This window comes from Stenella coeruleoalba, assembly GCF_951394435.1.
Source record: "Stenella coeruleoalba genome assembly, chromosome: 2".
NCBI lineage: Eukaryota > Metazoa > Chordata > Mammalia > Artiodactyla > Delphinidae > Stenella > Stenella coeruleoalba.
Genome location: NC_137147.1, coordinates 12234483 through 12246471, shown reverse-complemented (window position 1 = coordinate 12246471; position 11989 = coordinate 12234483).

Here is an 11989-nt window from a genome sequence, read left to right as displayed (position 1 = left end):
AAATGCAGATGCTCATATGAGCATACATAAGCATTTTCATGACATTCATGAGCATTTTATTACTAGCACCATGTAATATAAACAGCTGAACATAATCAGAAAAAACACTCAGCAGAAAAATGTTCCATCAGTCATCCATTTTGTTCTAAACTATTTTCATAAGTTAGATAAATATTTAATTTGCTATATAATACTTCTGAAAAAAAATTAGTTTCTCGTATCCTACCCTCAACATAATGTAATCATGAACAAATCAGAAAATGAAGGTAATTTTAGATAAACCCTGTAGCAACAACAGACTTTGACCAGCTGAGAACTCACTACCACCCACAATTCATTTCTTTAAATATAAAAACTACCTCACAAAATACTGAATAGCAACTCTTCATGGGTTAACAAGCAAAACAATTATTAAATTTATTAACAAAGAACAAGTTAAATTGAAAACAAAATTCCCTAAGTCTGTCATTCAATTAGCATGCTTGGGGATCATTTAAAAAATCTTGAAAGATGAAGGTAGTTTGTCCTCTCTCTTGAAAAGCTTTTAACATGAATTCCATATGTGTTTATTATTCCTTTCCATCAAAAATTTGATAAAGACAAGCCCTCCCAGAAGTACAGCTGTTGTAGCAAGATAAGCTTTCCTGCTGGAAACCCAATTGGTACTTCATTGACATAGATCTGTATTAAAGGAGCAAAAATCTGTGATGTTGCTTAATTTTTATTAACCAACCAAGAGCTTCATTCACGTTCAATTGTCAATAAATGTATCAGTCTAGTCCTAGAAATAGTCATTTATGTGTGTGCCCCAGTGAATAATAATATAAGCAGGATAAATAGAAGTCATTATTTTACTAATGATATATATTAAAATGAACAGATGGGTAGCTTAAATATTTGGGTACGTTTTATTTTTTTAATTTTATATTTCTATTTATTGGCTGTGTTGGGTCTTCGTTGCTGCACGCAGGCTTTATCTAGTTGCAGCGAGTGGGGGCTACTCTTCATTGTGGTACGCGGGCTTCTCATTGTGGTGGCTTTTCTTGTGGAGCAAGAGGTCTAGGTGCGCGGGCTTCAGTAGTTGCGGCACACGGGCTCTAGAGTGCAGGCTCAGTAGTTGTGGCGCACAGGCTTAGTTGCTCCGCAGCATGTGGGATCTTCCCGGACCAGGGCTCAAACTCACGTCCCCTGCATTGGCAGGCGGATTCTTAACTACTGGGCCACCAGGGAAGTCCTGGGTACTTTTTAATTTCAAAGCTTCCCCCTTCACTCCAATCCAGGGAATGCCCTGCTACCAGAATTACATGTTTGATATACATATCCCTATATACAGTGATATATAACAGGGGTCCCCAACCCCTGGGCCGCAGGCCAGTATAGAGCCGGGCTGCACAGCAGGAGGTGAGCGGCGGGTGAGTGAGCGAAACTTCGTCTGCCACTCCCCATCGCTCCCCGTCGCTGGCATTACCGCCTGAACCATCCCCCCTCCCCCACCCCTGCCCGTGGAAAACCTGTCTTCCACAAAACCGGTCCTTGGTGCCAAAAAGGTTGGGGACCGCTGATATGGGATATGCTGGAAACTCTTCAGCAGGTTACTATTTTGCCTAAAAGTTCAAAGGATGAAACAGTCAGCATCTCCCTTCATGATCTGTTACTTGCCCCTTGAATTTTTTTTTTTAACATCTTTATTGGGGTATAATTGCTTTACAATGGTGTGTTAGTTTCTGCTTTATAACAAAGTGAATCAGTTATACATATACATATGTTCCCATATCTCTTCCCTCTTGCGTCTCCCTCCCTCCCACCCTCCCTATCCCACCCCTCCAGGTGGTCACAAAGCACGGAGCCAATATCCCTGTGCCATGTGGCTGCTTCCCACTAGCTATCTACCTTACTACGTTTGTTAGTGTGTATATGTCCATGACTCTCTCTCGCCCTGTCACAGCTCACCCTTCCCCCTCCCCATAACCTCAAGTCCGTTCTCTAGGAGGTCTGCGTCTTTATTCCTGCCTTACCCCTAGGTTCTTCATGACATTTTTTTTTCTTAAATTCCATATATATGTGTTAGCATACGGTATTTGTCTTTTTCTTTCTGACTTACTTCACTCTGTATGACAGACTCTAGGTCTATCCACCTCATTACAAATAGCTCAATTTCGTTTCTTTTTATGGCTGAGTAATATTCCATTGTATATATGTGCCACATCCTCTTTATCCATTCATCCGATGATGGGCACTTAGGTTGTTTCCATCTCCTGCCCCTTGAATTTTAACACCACTCCAGGGATGGTGACTGCTTCTAGTTCCCTAAATATTAGTTTTTGTTTTGTGTCTTAAGCCTTGTGCCTCTGTCGAGAATGTTCTTTCCATCTTGTTTCCTTTTAAATCCTGTATAGGTATCACCTACTCTGTTAGACCTCCCCTGACAGCTTCCATCCCAGACAGCCTTAGCCATCCTCTCTTTTATAACACTCTGTGTCTTTTCAATACTTAAACTATCACCTGTGCACTATTGGTTTATTAACATGCTTGATTCTTCTACTAGCTTGTGAAGCTCCTTGAAGGCAGGACTTTCTCTTATTCTTATGTATCTCAATGTCAAGTACATTGCCTGGAATTTGGTTAATGTTCAGTAGATATTTGTTGAACTGAATGCTAAACTGTCTAATTAGGAAGGTCACCTAGTAATTGAGCACAGATTAGCTACAAGAAAATAAGTGTTAAACTAAGGCAAAGGTCATGCTGAATGAACACAGAAGTTGTGGTAAAATTGATGATTGCAGGGGTCAGAGAAGAGTTTTGTGGGAGAGGCAGCATTGGGATGAGATTTGAAGAGTTTGATGTCAAAAGAATGGGGAAAATAGCATCTGAGGCTGCAGGATTAAGAGAAAAAATATTTACAGCAAGGAGATATGAACATGTATGGAAATTCAGGAAACTGTAAGCAGATCAGCATGGCTGGGGAGCCCAAACTGAGGGAAAGTAGGAAATTAAGCAGAAAAGGGAGTTTGGGCCAAGATTGTGAAAGCCTGAAATGTCATTTGGATATTTGTTTGGATGCCATTCTGAAGATGAATGGAGAGACATGAAAAGTTTCTGGGGCAGAAAAGTGACAGGATAAAAATCTACACTTTGAAAAAACAACTACATTTACAGTAGCATCGAAAAGAATAAAATAGGAATAAACTTAGCCAAGGAGGAGAAAGACTTGTACACTGAAAACTACAAAATATTACTGAAAGAAATTTTAAAATACATAAATAAATGGAAAGATATCTCATGTTCATTGGTTGGAAGACTTAATATTGTTAATATGACAATACTACCCAAAGCAATCTACAGGTCCAATGCAAGCCCTATCAAAATTCTAATGCCTTTTTTGTTGTTGCAGAAATTGAAATATCCATCCTAAAATTCATAGGGAAGCTGAAGGGACCCTGAATAACCAAAACAGTCTTAAGAAAGAATAAAGTAGGAGGACTCACACTTCCTTATTTCAAAACTAACTACAAAGCTACAGTAATCAAAACAGTGTAGTACTGGCATAGGACAGACATCCAGACCAACGGAATAGAATAGAGAGCCCAGAAATAACCTCTTGCACATATGATCAAGTGATTTTCAACAAGGATGCAAAGACCATTCAATGGGGGGGGTGGGGGGATGGCAGGGTGGGAGACAGTCTTTTCAACAAATGAAGAAGAATGAAGTTGGACATGTAAAAAGATATCCACATGTAAAAAGAATGAAGTTGGACCCTTACCTTACACCATATGCAAAAATTACCTCAAAATAGATCAAAGACTAAACATAAGAGCTAAAACTGAAACTCCTGGAAAAGAACTTAGGACATGACATTGGATTTGACAATGATTTCTTGGACATCAAAAGCATAGACAACAAAAGAAAAAATAGATACATCAGACTTAATAAAAATTTTAAACTTTTGTGCAAAGGATACTATCAAGAGAGTGAAAAGGCAACCCATAGAATGAAACAAAGTATTTGCAAATCATATCTGATAAGGGATTAATGTCCAAAATATGTAAAGAACTCCTACAACTCAACGACAATAACAAAAAACATGATATTAAAAAAAATGGGCAAGGGTTTGAACAGATATTTCTCCAAGGAAGATACGTAAATGGCCAATAAGCACATGAAAAGATGCTTAACATCACTAATCAATAGGGAACTGGAAATCATTGCAGCTCTATTTACAATAGCCCGGAGATGGAAACAACCTAAGTGCCCATCATCGGATGAATGGATAAAGAAGATGTGGCACATATATACAATGGAATATTACTCAGCCATAAAAAGAAATGAAATTGAGCTATTTGTAATGAGGTGGATAGACCTAGAGTCTGTCATACAGAGTGAAGTAAGTCAGAAAGAGAAAGACAAATACCGTATGCTAACACATATATATGGAATTTAAGGGAAAAAGTGTCATGAAGAACCTAAGGGTAAGACAGGAATAAAGACACAGACCTACTGGAGAATGGACTTGAGGATATGGGGAGGGGGAAGGGTGAGCTGTGACAAAGCGAGAGAGAGGTATGGACATATATACACTACAAAACGTGAGGTAGATAGCTAGTGGGAAGCAGCTGCGTAGCACAGGGAGATCAGCTCGGTGCTTTGTGACCACCTGGAGGGGTGGGATGGGGGGTGGGAGGGAGGGAGACGCAAGAGGGAAGAGATATGGGAACATATGTATATGTATAACTGATTCACTTTGTTATAAAGCAGAAACTAACACACCATTGTAAAGCAATTATACCCCAATAAAGATGTTTAAAAAAAAAACACACACAATCAGATACCACTTCACACACATTAGGAGGGCTATTGTTGGCCAGGATGTGAAGAAATTGGAACTCTTTTGTGCATTGCTGGTGGAACTATGAAATGGTGCAGCTGCTATGGAAAACAGAATGGCATGTCCTTCAAAAAATTAAACAAAGAATTTACCATATGATCCAGCAATTCTACTTTAGGTATATACCCAAGAGAATTGAAAGCAGGGACTTGAACAACTATTTATACATCCTTGTTTGTTGCAGCATTATTCACAATAGCCGAAAGGTAGAAACAACCCAAAAGTCTATTGACAGATAAATGGATAAACAAAATGTGGTGTACACATACAATGGACTATTATTCGGCCTTAAAAAGGAAAGAAATTTTGTCATGTGCTACAACATAGATGAACCTTGAGGACATCATACTAGGTGAAAGAAACCAAACACAAAAGGACAAATATTGTATGATTCCACTTGTATGAGGTACCCAGAATAGTCAAATTCATAGAGATGGAAAGTAGAGTAGTGGTTACTAGGGGCTGGGGAAGGTGGGAATGGGGAGTTATTGTTTATTGGGTACAGAATTTCAGTTTGTGATGATGACGAATTTCTGGAGATGGATGGTGGTGATGGTTGCACAACAATTAATGTACTCAATGCCACTGAACTGTATGCTTAAAAATGATTAAAATAGTAAAATTTTATGATACATATATTTTACCACAATAAAAAAAGTCTACAGTTTAGAAGCTGAATTCTGATGGCACTGTTGAAGATAGATTGAAGAAGGTAAAAACTGGAGTCTGGGAGGCCTGCTTGCAGATTATATAATAACAATCAGAGTTTCTCAGAAGGGTCTACATCAGCACCAGGGCAGAGTAATGGAAAGAGAAGGGTAGTTACAAGGGCTATTTTAGATGTACAATCAATAGGAGTTAGACACTAACTGAATACTGAGGTGGAGATGAGTTATGGATTATCAAGGTTTCTAGGTCATATGACAATAAGAAGATAGGAAAGGGATTGCAGGAGAAAATTTGATAGGTATTTGTGTCATTTATAAAATATGAAATCAATTTAAATTAAAGGAATATAAAGCAATCATTTGCCCCTTTATCTAGATGCAGTGTGGTCAACTCTTTCTGTTCTGGTTTATTTGTACTACCAACGCTCATTAATGTGGCTAAGAGCCAGGTTCCAGATTTGGACTGCATTTTGCCACGTTTTGTTCTTTCTGTCACTAAATTTCATGACATCCGAGGTACAAGAGATAAGAGCTTTATCAGATGAGTCTAAATTCTATAGTACTTAAATTATGAGATAATCATACATACAGAAAAGTATATAAACATAATATACAGTTTACTGAGTAATAATAAAATGAAAAACTGTACCACCATCTAAAATGATCTCAGAAATACTCTGTGTCACCTTCCCCCTCCATCTTCCCTCAGGAGGATGACTTGTTCCTTTGCTTTTCTTTTTAGTTTTACCTCCAATGTACGGATTTCTAAGCAATATGCTGTTTAGATTTGAACACTGAGTAAGAAGCACAAATTTAGCTGTGCAAAGAAGAGGACAAAAGTGCCACTGTTAGACTCAGTCGTTGCTGTGGACTAAATGTGTTCCCCCCAAATTCATATGTTGAAGCCCTGACCTCCACAGTGTGACAGTATTTGGAGATGGGGCCTTTGGGAGGTAATTAGGTAGTTAAAGTGAGGCTTTCATGGTGGGATTAGTGCCATTATAAGAAGACACAAGAGAGAGCTTGCTTTCTCTCTCTGTTCTCTGTCATGTGAGGACACAACCAGACATCTGCAAACCAGGAAGTAGGCTCTCACCAGACAGGGATCTGTTGGCACCTTGATCTTGGACTTCTCAGCCTCCTGAACTGTGAGCAATAAATGTTTGTTGTTGAAGCCACCCAGTCTATAGCATTTTGTTACAGCAGCCCGAGCAGACTAAGGTCATCATAGTCTGCGGGCATTAAATGGATTCAGGTTTCCTGAAAATTCAGAAGGGCCCTTTTGGGGAATTCAGGGAGCAAGGCTGTGAAGGATTCCGGGAAATGAAAGATTTCCATTTGGGGGGCATCTGGTGGGGCTGAGCAGGGGCCAGGTACTGATGCCTGACATGAGCACAGTCATTTTCTGCTCGTAAGTAGACTATGGTCTAGCTCTAGTCCTCCTGTATCCATGCCCTCTCTTTCTTGTTTTACCCTCTGGTTTTGGTAGACCACATTCTTCGGTAGCTTCCTGAAAAAAGTTCATGGGAAGGGAATCTTTTTTGAAACTTTTGCATATCTGACTCAATATTACTTGAAGGTTTAGTTCAGTATCGAATTCCAAGTTGGAGGTAATTTTCTTTCAGAATTTTGAGTGTTTCACCATTGTCTTCTTGTTTCTGGTGCAACTGTTGCAAAGTCTGGAGCCATTTTGATTCCTAATGCTTTGTATTTTTTTCTCTCTGGAAGCACAACTAAGTTTTGAGGTAATTTGCTACATAGCAATAGTAACTAGGACATGTATTTGCTTGGGTAATTGATTCTAAGCTCAAAGAGATGGGGGTAGTAGTATATTTTCCAAGGATAGAATAGATGGGATTGAAATAGTTTTGCATTTTTAAAAAACTTTCTTCTGATAAGCTTCTTATCTCTTACGGAAGAACTCTTTACTTAAGTAGATACAGTCACTGTATGAAATGGATTTTTGAGCACAGTCTATATCTCAAACGTCTGACTCTGGTTCCGAGATTTGATTTGGGAAACATGTATCAGATCTGATTAAACCAACCTTATAGGGACTGTATAGATATTTTATACTATACTGAAATTCTGTGGTATCTTTTTCCCCCCTTAGGTGGTCTCAAAATTTCTGTTTAGTTAAACTTAACTTTTATTTATACAGGTATTATTATTATATTTCTATTTGAAGTTGGATCAAAGGAAAAAAATGAAGAGAGTAAATATGATAAAGAATGAGAATAGGACTTTCCTGTGATCAATGACTAAACGAGAACACTGTGTTTTCTCTGAATGGCAGTTAAGAGTCAGTGTTACTTTCTCAGGCTGATTAAAACTGAGAGCCCGGGCTAGCAAGATCAGTGTGGGAAAGGGGAGAGTTGAAGGATAGTTGAAGCTGAGGTGTCTTAGCTAAGGTATCTCAGAAAGCAGAGTCTGAGACAAAGACTTGGGAATGAGTATTTTGTTGGGAAGTGTGATCTCACGGAGAAAAGCAATGAAGAGGGGTACAAGGCAGAAAAGGAGGAGAAGCCAATATGGGGAGGTGTTAGCCAACATGGCCACTGCTGTGCGTGGATGACTGCTTGATCCTACAGGGCCATTGGTCTGAGAGGAGAGATGGAAAGCATTTATTCATTAGCTCCCATGTCCCTCAGTCAAAACTTTACCCCATGGAGTGTTAATTCCCCTACACTTCTGGGTTTTGCCTACATGAGCATAGAGCAGGTCATCGTGACATCCCCACGTTACAGCATCAGAGAGGCCCGGGGAGGGAGGTGAGAAGCATATGATACAGGGCTATGGTGAGGCTGTTAAGTTGCATCTGTGGGAACGTGATGAGTGCCCAAGCAGCACTGGTCACCACAGTAGTGCCTGGAATAAGAGAGAGATGAGTATGAGAGTATGCGGGGGGGAGGGGGGACTAATCTGAAAACATAGTTAATAAGTGTAAGTTTTCATATTGAATCATGAGACCCCTGAGAAGACTTTCCCCCTTTCTAGGCAAGAGGTGGCAGACTTCTCTGCACAATCTGATCATAAAGGGAAAAATTTTAAAGATGCTAAATCACTGGGATTTTCAACAAAATGGTCTAGCTAGGTCATTCCACAATGCATCCACAGTTGACAAACCCAACCCATTCGCATAATTTCCAAACAGCTTTTTAGTCTCTTACTCTTAAATATGAGTAGAGATCTCAGGCCCACAAGAGAAAAGCTCATAACATGGCCTACGGATGCTGAAGCAACAAGCAAGCAGGGAAAAGCAACTTGGAGGAAACAGGAACTATTCTTAGAACAGGAAATTTCTAAAAACCTATTAATATCCTCAGAGATCGAGGATGTGGCACCTATGAAACAAAAATGGGGTGCTTTTAAAAAGGAACATTCAGAGAACAAAGTATAATAACAAAAATTCAATAGATGAGTGGGAAAGAAAAGTTACGACTATCTCCTGAAAGTAGATCAAAAGAACATGTATAGGAAGAAATGATAAGAAAATCGGAGGAGCTTCCAGAAAGAACAAAGTGTGAATATTAGGAGTTACAGAGAGAACAGAGAAAATGGAAGGAAAATAATTACTAAGATTATTGATTCAAAAAGATTTCCCAGAATTGACAGACATGAGTGTCCAGACTGAAAGGCCCACCACGGTGTCTGACCCATAACATGCATATAGAGCAAAACCAAAGCACATCATTACAAAATATCAGAACCCTCGGGACAACAGAAAGATATTTAAATCTCCCCACGCAAAAGAATCAGGAAAAATAATGGCATTCGACTTCTCAACAGCAATACAGCAAACTAGGGAACAATAGAGCAATGCTTTCAAAATTTGGAGGAAAAATGGTTTCTAATATAGAATACTATACCTAGCCAATCAAGTGGAAAGTAAATAAAGACACTTGCAGACATGCAAGATCTCAGAAAATTGGCCACCCATATATTTTTTCTCTGGAAGCTACTGGAAGATGTGCCCCACCAAAAAAAGGTATTGAACTAATAAAGTGGAATATATGGGAGCCAGGAAACAGAAGATCCAGCAAAGGGAGGTTATGGGGATAAAATAGTGAAACGTGCATCGAAAACTAAAAGCAGGGGCTTCCCTGGTGGTGCAGTAGTTAAGAATCAGCCTGCCAATGCAGGACATGGGTTCAAGCCCTGGTCCAGGAAGATCCCACAGGTAGTGGAGCAACTAAGCCGGTGTGCCACAGCTACTGAGCCTGTGCTCTAGAGCCCACGAGCCACAACTACTGAGCCCATGTGCTACAACTACTGAAGCCTGCGCACCTACAGCCTGTGTTCCGCAACAAAAGAAGCCACCACAATGAGAAGCCCGCGCACCACAATGAAGAGTAGCCCCCGCACGCCACTAGAGAAAGCCCGTGTGCAGGCAACAAAGACCCAATGCAGCCAAAAATAAATTAAGTTTTTAAAAATCTTAAAAAATAAGAAAACTAAAAGCAAGAAAAACAAAAAGATTTTCAGAGAAGGAAAAGAAACATGGCTTAGTTGTGAAAGTGGTTTACATTGTTCAAGTAATGTAAACAGTGAATAATGATCTGACTAAGTTTTGATAAAACTATAGTGGGGGGTGGGAAGAGTGAGTGTTAATGTATGGTGGTCATGGTGGGGCTCATGAGAAAGCTAAACCCCCTTTTCCACTGGTGGAAAGTTAATAGATTATAACTTTTTAAAAAGTGGAAATAGGGAATTCCCTGGTGGTCCCATGGTTAGGACTCGGCACTTTCCCTACTGAGGGCCTGGGTTCAATCCTTGGTCAGGGAACTAAGATCCCACAAGCTGCGGGTGCAGTCAAAAAAACACAAAAGTGGCAATAAAAGCAGGTTTTTTAGAAATACAGGGGGTAAATATTCACACAGCTAAAAGAATTTTATGTGGTTGCCTCTAAGGGAAAAGAAATGGGCATCTGAAATTACCCGTGAAGTTATTTACTAAATGTCTATTTGGTGGAATCCCCTGTTATTCAATTGTGATTAGTCTAAGAAATATTGCTTTCAAGTTTATTGACAGTGTAAGTGCTTAATCTTCACTCTTAAAATGTTAAAGTTCATTTTAAAAATTCATTTTTAATATTCACTTAGTATCCAAAATATATAGTACAAGCTGTTCTACTTATGGATTCTAGCAGGTATTGTGCAGCATTTAACCACATATAATGACAAGATTATCTATTTGTTTAAAAGTCCATTGGGTGGATTTAAATGATTCTGCTGAAGAATAATGTTTTCCCTGAAAATAACAAAAAACATTCTACATCCTAGGAAATGGCTATTGTAAGCAGCATGAGAAGATGTTTTGGTCAGTGAGAATAGTTGGGTATGTATTTACCCAACTGTATTATATTAACCAGATTATGATTATGGGTGTAATTATTTAATTCTTTTTTGAGATATGAAGAATTTTGAAAGCATAGAGAGCAAAATAATGATGCTACCCATACAATGAAAGGAGAATTTTGCATAACGCCCTTACATTTGAATTGAGACCTGGGATGCTGGTGTTTACACACTGATGAACTCTGTTAGAAACTTTTATTATCTTGAGGGATAAGAATGGCCTTTGGTAATTTGAGACTTTTGGCTCATAGCTGCTCTAAAACTTAGATTGACTTGAAGTTCAGTGTGCTGGTTACTCTCCATCTGGCTGCTCCTCCCAGCCACATCCGTTCTTTACCCTTCTCTTCCCTGCTCTGTGGCCTGGGGGGCCGATCTCCATGGAGTTTTTTACCAGGCTCTCTTGCCCTCTGGCTTCTTGCTTCTGGTTGGATTCAGTCCGCAGGAGGAATGGCAAGAGACTGCTGAGGGGGAGGAGATGCGAGGAAAAAGTGAATGTGTTATTTTTTCTCTTGTTTTCTTATTGCCTCGTGGCCTCAGTTCTGTCAGGCCCCACATCCCAGGAAAAAATGGCTTGTTGCGGATGGAGTACAGAGATATATAGTGGACTGAGATGGTGCCGGAAAACTCAGTTGGACCCAAATCCTGAAGGCCTCTATTTGTTTTGGATTTTATTCTGAAGGGTACAGGGATTTATGAAAGAATTCCAAGGGGGGGGGTTCCTGTTTATAAAGTAACTGTCCCAGACCAGACAAGAAATGGCAAATTATAGAATTAAAGCAGTTCTGGTGAGTATAGAGGGGAAGGAATAGATTTCAGGTACTCCTATCACTCCCAGGAAGGAAGGTGTAAGTGGAGGCCTGTAGGGAGGCTGGAACTCCCATCTCCACCCAGCATTAATGAGGAGTACCCCAGCTTGGATGTCAGAGGAGGCCAAGTGGGAACCTGGACTTTTACCTCCACCTGGTAGTAACAAGGCACCACTCCTTCCTTCTCCTGGAGTGGAGTCAGAAAAAAGCAGCCAAAAGGAAGGCCTAAAGAATATCCAGAGTCCTATAACATGTTAACCAAAATGTCCCAAA